The sequence below is a fragment of the Genypterus blacodes genome, unplaced genomic scaffold (assembly GCF_046128005.1).
Source record: "Genypterus blacodes isolate CSIRO-AG114 ecotype Tasmania unplaced genomic scaffold, CSIRO-AGI_Gbla_v1 ptg000156l_1, whole genome shotgun sequence".
In the NCBI taxonomy this organism is placed as follows: domain Eukaryota; kingdom Metazoa; phylum Chordata; class Actinopteri; order Ophidiiformes; family Ophidiidae; genus Genypterus; species Genypterus blacodes.
Window position 1 is genome coordinate 8,593,954 of NW_027466957.1, and position 8,984 is coordinate 8,602,937.

Genomic DNA, 8,984 nt, shown 5'->3' on the forward strand with positions numbered 1-8,984 from the left:
TCCTGTAACCCTCACTTGTATTTCAAAACCTTCAGATGTGTGGTTTGCTCTTTTGAATGAACTGTAAGGTGTGTGCTTTCTTTATGCCTGAGCAATGAGGAAAAACAATTCTGTTTACATCCAATCATCATATTAGAGGTGTTTTCACAAGGAAAATTCAAATGTGTGTATACATACAATTATAAATGTGTATTTCCTTAACACTGACTGACAAACACAAACGTTTACCTCTGGTCATAACCTGATATGACCCAAAGTGCGTAGTTTATTTTCAACACTCTGGAAGGAAGGTATGCCTGGGAGGCGTAATTCAGGGCTCCAAAGTCCCAGCTACTCCATTGTCTTCGGGTCTTAACGGCAAAGGCAGGGTCACCTCTGTGGCTCCGTCTAGACCGGACGGTCGGAGCAGCCTGAGGAACTCATCTGACTCATGGGCAACAGGAAATTAATTTTCAGTCGAACACACAGACGGTATAAATGTGAACATTTGGCAGTCTGTAGAGTCCAGCTACATTATAATGTCACCTGAATGACATTTTATTGTACCTCTGGCAAGGTTGGTGTGTTTTCAGCCGCGTATGTGTGTGTCTGTGTGTCTGTCTGTGTGATTGTTTGTCTGTTAGCAGAATATCTGAAGAAAGTGATGGATTTCTACACTAACTTTTAAGTCAAAGTTCTCTTCGCCCCTTGGATCCCTCGAGTCTATCAGCATCCATCAATACGAGCCACGCCCATATTGACTTTTCTTCTGTGTCTTCTACAATTGGAAGTCACAAAATTTTACATATAGAGTGTTTGGACCATGCTAGACAAAACAACTCTGTATGTTGATGCTACTTGCTGTTTTGATATAATTGTCAAAGTGGAGTGGGCGTGGCTTATTCTTCAAAAAGGGGCCAATCTACCAAACACCACACATGGCTTGTGCCTTCAAAACTTGCAACATCAATTGACCTGACAGCATTGTGTCAATAACTTTGACAAAAATCCAAACGTGGTGCCAGAAAACATTTGCTGGACTTGGAGCTTTAATGAAGTCAGCCACACCAATCCTACATTTCATTTTCTTTTACAGTCTTTCAGAGCGCACTGCTGTTTCTTCTGCTGTTTCAGGAGTACTGTACAATCAATATTGTACTGTTAACACGGCCATTTGAGCAGTAAGGCACACATAAAGGTCACTGGAGAAGCATCAAGAAGCTTATTATAGTCTCTGTATGTCTGCTATCCTCCTTTGAATATCCCACCGCTCACAGAGATGAGAATGAGCCTGGGTTCAGTGTAGCCTGGCCACCCATGAGCTCTCCATTCTGCTGATGTAGTGCATCTGCGATAACGTTTGACCTGTTAGACCTGTGAGCGACACACTGGCTCTGCTGCACAGCCGGCATGACCAACAATCCACTCAGTGAGCACAAACGGCTTTTTTCCAGCAACGGACTGAATAAGCTGCCAGCTCTGGAGGAGCTGGACAGTCTTTTGGATGGAGCTATTCCGTGTAAACAGACTCTTATGATTCATCAGAGCAACTGTGTCAACTAATGGACTGAGAAGATTTATGTGTAATGTGTTTTTGTGACACGGACATTTCACGTAACGCTCTGGCACGGAGATAAAGTCAGAAGGCTGCACAATGACATGGATTTCAAAGCCAGAATCAGAGCTGTTCAACACTCGCCAGATCAGACAATTACACTCAAACAAGTTAACCAGCCGAAACAGAAACCACCCCCACCAGTACAATGGAACTGTCACACAACAACACTGCGGGGCATCTTCATTTTCATTTTCAGCGGGCAACATACATCTTTGTCACAACAACTGAAGAGAATCTAACGTCGTCTAACAATGCAGCTGGATAATGAGGTTCAGTTTCTTCAAAAATAAATACTGACCACGGAATGGATGTAATTAATGGTGCAGACCGCGCAGTGCTGGTTGATCAAGTATTTAATTGGCAAATTATTATAGGAGAAGAGATTTTGCACAAATGCGCTACAGCAGCTATGATATTCCATCATCTTAACCCTGAGAGACAATCTAAATGTGCTTATACAACAGCCAGCAGACGGAAACAGGAAATAAGGGCACTTATTAAAAGCACATGCCTCCACCAAGGCCGAACGAGCCTAGACAATAATTTCCTTGTTCTAATAAAATACTGGCCTACAGAAATAAACAACCATAATAAAGAGATTAAACAGGATCTATTTCAGTGACTATTACGAATACATCAAACTCATTTGCACGCTACTGAATCAGCAACATCGCAGCTACACATTAGTGGATGTTGCATCTTGCTGCCCTATTTGTTACCTAACAGCAATTCCATAAATATGCACCCTGCACAAGGATACAGTAAACTCTCATCCACCTGATCCAGATCCTTATCCAGAGCTAGACCAGTTACACACTGCGTTCATATCGGATCGTCTCACAAATTGCATATCTGGATCTGCATCAAAATGTGACGTGTTCATCCCCTGGAGTAACATCCACTACTTGATCTATTCTGTAATCCAGGTTCTACCGGCATCTACAGAGAAAAGGATATTGACGGTTTGCAGTAAACACACTTACAATTTGTGCTACAATCTAGTGGTTGCATTTAAATGTGTTGTCTTCTATTTATTGCTCAGCACGCACTTTTAAAAGTGTAATATAAGGACATAAGGAGGATTGGGTTTTACAAATAACAAGGTGCAGTGAGCTACAAATTGGGACACACAAACTGGGGAAACTGTTCTCATCTGCAGTACTTCATGCAGGACAGGATTATTGCCACACTGAAACATACACACATACACAGGCGTGACTAGGAAACAAATAAGTGCCGTATACAAGCTGAACTGAGTTTGTGTAGATCTTACAATTGTAGCATAAAAGTGTTTCCCTCTGGAATATTATACAAAATGACTGAACAATGTGGAAATTTATCGGCACGTATTACATCTGACCGGCCTTCAACCCTCAGGTAGAGACCACACAGCAGCTCATTGCATAATTCATTGATGAATGCCTATGACTATTGATCCCGGTAGCCTTGGACAGACCACCATGTGAGTGCTACAACATTGGTGAAGCAGTTAAAACACACTAAATTCTGTCATCGATGGCTGCTGTCCGGCGCTCAATTGTGGTTTAAGCAACCCCATTTGAAAGGGAAGAGCTTTCCTCATTTGCTAGGCGTCAGCGTTGATTGAAGTCGTCCCCCGGATCAATGGATCTGACACAAATTCCCAAAGGATGTGCATCCTACAACAAGAACCCCTGTCATCCCATTCTCCATGCACGCTGTTGCTCGCTGCAGAATATATTTCAGGCTGAAATAAAGAGAGGCACACTCAAACATGTTCAAACAACACACTCTCAGACCCAAGCATGAGGAAAAGAGGGAAAATACATTCACTAATGACCATCTCAAGAGATATACGGCAAAGTGCAATTTGAGCCGTTGCAATTTCAAAGCCTTATTCCGTTATTTTTCCATTGTGAAATCAACAAGTCCTCTTGCGTAGCTACCTGCAGCCAAGTTGTACTATAATAATATTGTCTTCTAATAAGGGCCCACATTGCAATGGTTGCTATAATGGTTCTACATATTTCTGTATCTGGGGGTAGCAACCACTCTAAGGCAGCCTCAGGCTCTGCTGTAACAACACGAGTGAAGGGCAAGGAATGAATCCCAAAGACAGTTTATTATGTCGGCTGTGAGAGGGCACACGGGGTCCTGACATCGCTAATGCACATCTAAACACAAATGCGAGTAATTCCACTCAAGGTTGCGCACAACAACGACTGCACAAACACCCGTGGCACGCACAGAGGTTGCATTTCACATTGAATTTACCATTTTAATTTTTTTAGGCTGTACTGCATATTATTATTTTTTGTTTCTACAACTACATATTACAGCAGAAGGCCGATTGCATCTTATTTTTGTCTTGTGGAGACTGTGCGTGTGTGTGTGTGTGTGTGTGTGTGTGTGTGTGTGTGTGTGTGTGTGTTTGTTTTGACAGTGCATAAAGCAAGCCAAGTTAGTGCTGAACTGTAGGAAGTATGTTGGTATTTTCTTTCTACACAAACTGCCAGGGTGTCAGGTTTACCCGCGCAATCCAATGCAATCTAACGGTTGTGCAATAAATCAAACGTTTATGAAGCCAATAATATTTTTGATGCCATCATAAGTCGTATAGCTGAATTGGAATGACTTATAATGTATAATTCATTAAGTGGTTTATAGTGTGTTTTATAAATCCATTTATATATTTGAAGGAGGAAGCATGTTAGACAGACCTCTAATGTAACACCGGGACAAAATAAAGCCTCAAAAGTACCACAGTCAAGTCCGTCAACAATAGGTAGGGTTTACTGCTGGGATATTGTTTTGCATTGCACAATTCTACTTAAGAAAATGGTGACAGTGTTTACGTGCGTTACATTATGCATGGACAGGTACGCGTGGGTGCATGCATGTTGACGGCCCAGGTCTTCTATTTCCTCACTTCCTCTCGCTCAAATGCAGTATCTTTCCATCTGACAAGTGCTTTCCCTGTATTATTCAAAGTGGGGAGATGGCTTCTGAGGTTCCATATGCCCAGGGGAGTGGAAGGATGACAGTAACAAGTGTAATGAAACAGAAAGAAAGCACAGAATTTAAGTTCAACGGGAACCAGAAGACATCTTCTCGTTTAGCACGGAAAGCTGCCTGAGCAAAACAGATCGTATTTAAAAGGCATCTATTGATCCACAGAGGCATTTTGGCACCACATGGTGTTTCCTGGAATGAAATTAGCCTCCATTCAAATTCAGACATGTAGCGTTTTGCTCTTATTCTGTCTGAAAATGAAGCCTACCACAGTTGTTGTGACTTCTGAGTTTAGACTCAAAAATCATTGTGCTGAAATGCTGACAATGCCTTTTTAGCCAAGGCTGACTCTAAGTTAAGCAACAAGGATGCTTTCCCCTTTGGAGGGATGAGTGAGAAGCCTCCCATCAGCCAACAGAGCTCTCCTCATGCTTCTCTCATCCGCTTAAGAGGATCTGATGTAATGGGGTTTCCTATTTTCCAGCTCCTTCTGGTCTACAGATAAACTGCAGAGCGCTTTTAACCAAGTCTACGAGTGATATTCCTGTCACGTTTTACTGTCATCCTGACAATAAGTGTTGAAAGAGGTCTGCTGTGACCTAAATGTGAGCGGCGCTAAGCTTTTAAGAAGGTGCCCTCTTCCCCTCCGATGTAGAGCGAGAAAATAGAGGTAATGACCTGACTGGAAGTGTCAGCCTGCCGCAAGCGTCACGCAAAGGCGGCAAACCCGCATATAAATCAGGGATGGCACCTCATTAAAAGCTGGGAATATTTGCTTACCAGCTACAAATAGATTCATAGCACAGAAACAAAATGGGAAATGCTTGAAAACAAATGAAGTATGAAATAGGAATGTATTAGGCATGATTTCCACTGAGAAAGTTATTCATACCGAATGCTATTATATCGCTGAATAATAAAGTGCGGGCCCCTCCAGCCTGCGAAACCCGTGGTAACCTAATATCAAGCATGCATGTTCCCCTCATTCTTCCCGTGGCAGGCTGCTGACCTAATGGCCTCACGTCAGCAGCAGTGACATGTCTAACACATATTATTAATATTAAATCCATTGCCTACACTGCATTATATGCACTGTATGGCTGCATGTGTGCGTTGGTATCTGCTCCTCTCACACTCTCTCCAACAATGGAGAAACACACACAGAGGTGCAAATGAGTCAAATCAGAGGATGTGTTTTCAAAGTGTGATTATCAGTTTACTTATTGCTTTTTAAAGTCTCGCATCTGCCAAGGCGGTCTGTCTTAAGACGGGTTGACATCAAAACTACACACACACACACACATCTGCTGTTAACAAGATCATGTCCGCTACCCCCAATCCTACTGCTAAGACCACTGCTGCTTCTGTAATAACACATAGTTAATTGCAGTTAATTGCAATCCAAGATAATCAACGGCCTGAATCAGTCGCTGATTAAATAGCTAAAATGAAGACCTGCAGGATTCTTAGTCTAGCAGGCAGGAAAAGTCAAAGATTAAACATTATTCAGAAGGTTTGGTTATTCTCTATATCATGCATATTCTTTCATACAACGTCTGAAGCAATATTTTCTTAATCAACACTTAATCAAATGACTCAATTACTGTTTGTGCTGCCAATCACCTGTAGCTCAGTCACTTCACTCTCACAAGGCTGAGAGTAGCAGCTAACACGAGCTAACACAAGCTTACACGGGCTAACACGAGCTTACACGGGCTAACACGGGCTAACACGAGCTAACACGGGCTAACACGGGCTAACACGATGTGAAATGGCGGTGGATGAAGAACATTGGATAAAAAGCAAAGCATGGCGAAGTACCGGACATAAACTCCACAGGTGCGCAGCAAATGTCACCTGTCTGTCGAGCATTACTCCAATCCGACTTGACAAAGTAAAGTTATTTCTGCTGTGACATGTTTGGTGTCTTTCTGCCCCATGCAGCTCAAAGTTCACTTAATAGAGCTTTTTCAGTTACTCAAGAAACACAATTTTCCTTGAGTTTATGTAATTCACCGCTGATTCAAACTGAAAAATGTGAAAATTATGGTGATTTTTGCAATAAGAAAACGTCAAGGCTCCTGCAAATGGAAGACAAGTTACTTTCCAAGTGAGAAAAGGAAATTCAAACTGCTCTTGAAAAACTTTTAACACGTGTATACTTGCCTTTACCGCACAGCAGATTATAAAGTTAACTGTACATCTTTGTTTCATTTTTGCAACACACCTTGCTTAAAGCCTGGGTAGTCAATATCAAGAAAAATCTACAAATGTCATTGTAATTCCTTAAAATAAGAAAAAGGAAAACGAAACACGAGACAATGTAAAGATCCTTGATGTTGGAGTCGATGTTTAATGTCATATTAAAAGGAGAACATTCTGGTAAATGCAATTGTCCTTGTCAGAAATTTGACGGATCTCATCGTACAGACCGAAACTATACTGATCTGATAAAGACTCACGATATCAGTCACTTCTACGGCAGGAACATGGCCTCCCTGGTGTGCAATCTGTTCTGCGTTTGAGTTCAGCTATCTGTTCACTTACAGCATCCAGCTTTGGGGAGAATCATCGCGTGAGACAAGAAAGTAGAAATTGTACTTTCTTCCTTATCCGTGATTCAGAATCTTGTTATTGAATAATGTTCTGGCGAGGTCTGCGTGTCATACTGAGAATAAAAGCCAATTAGCGAGGCGAGTGATGGAAAGAAAATGCAAGAGTCAGAACCACTGGAATGGAACAGAAAATATTCACGAGTAGGCCGTGTTTTCATTCCCTCGCTCGTGATAATAGGAGTTTTGTGTGTGTGTATGTGTTTCTGTCAACTCATTTCCTGTATACTTGACATGCAGTAGCCTATATGGTGTTTACATCTGCATACAGAGGAGATGTGACTAACTGGCATGTGATGTGACATGCATAAAATGGTCAAACACATTGGGCAAATTAGATATGAAGTATATCTGAGACATTCGGTGCCCGTTACATAACGTGCAGCCTTCTATTCTTTGGTTCCTGTCTGAATAAATCACTCTGCAAGGCTTCAATCTCCTTTAAATCAATCACAGTGATGATGCTCTGGGAAGAAAAAAAAAGAAGAGAGATAAAAAGCCGTCCGGAGCCTGTCAGCGTATGAGAGGCGAGGACGTCAATGCTTCACTTCGACAGCAAGTCAGCAGGGGCCACATTCCCAGACAGGAGGACAAGACAGAGTTCACCTGCATTCAATACAAAGTTTTACCTCAGTCTGTGAGGGGGAAAAAAGGATAGGACACAGAATAGCAGTCTGGAGATGTAAATGTCATCTGGATAAAAATCAATTTCATGATTCATTCAGGAGGCCTGTAGTTACAAACAGACAAATCTGCTCGGGCTTTACAGCGACAATGCCTCCTTCCCCTAGAATGACTGGGTACTCAGGAGTGGAGGGTAAGAGGATAAGATGATTTCTCAGAGGTGCACAACAGCACAGCTCTAACAATTCAAAAGTTTGACTGATTGATTTTTTTCCTCCCGCCGTGGCATTGTTGCTCCTCATTTTCCACACAACATGAAAGGCAGGGAAATAAAAACATCTTACCGCCGAATCGGCTTCACCATGGCAACTGTATCGATCAACACTCCCGGGTCCTCAGAAAAATCTATCCCTCATGTCAGTTTCCCAGCATTAACAGTTCAGCAGCCACTCAAGCCCTGAATAGACAGCCATGATATTTAGCATCAGGCAATAAAAATCTACAATCAGTATTTAGCTTCCCTGGTGGTGAGTTTATCACAGGGGTGAGACACAAAATGACCTGATGATATGCAGGGAGAGTAAAGCCAGAAGTAGGCCAGGGGGGCAGCTACAGTGTACGCTGCTGTCACTGTTCACAAGCTTAATTGGAAATCAGGACGCTCAACATCGAAAACAATTAGATTACAGATTTTTTTTGCAGAGATTTATTTGCTGATTGTTGGGTAAAAAGCCTGAATTTCTTTTAGGCTGGTGTGTGAAAACATTTGACTGTGGCCATGACATATACGGCTCTCTGGCAACACGTTAGAGGAATAAGGAAAAGCACAGTTTGACTTGCTGTGAAAATGCAGGCTGAATCTGTGCAACTACTGCTGTCAATCCACTGATTCCCCGAGATAATGTTAGTGGCCCGATGAAGCACACCTACACACTCACAGCCTGACACTCACAGGCATGCTGGGGTGAGGAGGGAATGCAATAAGGTCTAAGGAAGCCTCCCTATTCCCTCACCCCCTCTGACTTTCACAGAAGCATATACCTGTTGATGGCACAGGATGACAGTTTGCCTAAAAGAGAAACTTCACATTCGTAAACAAATCACTGGTGTGTGGAGGGAGCGAACGCATAACAGCAAGGTTTTAAAAAGTTGGAATGATA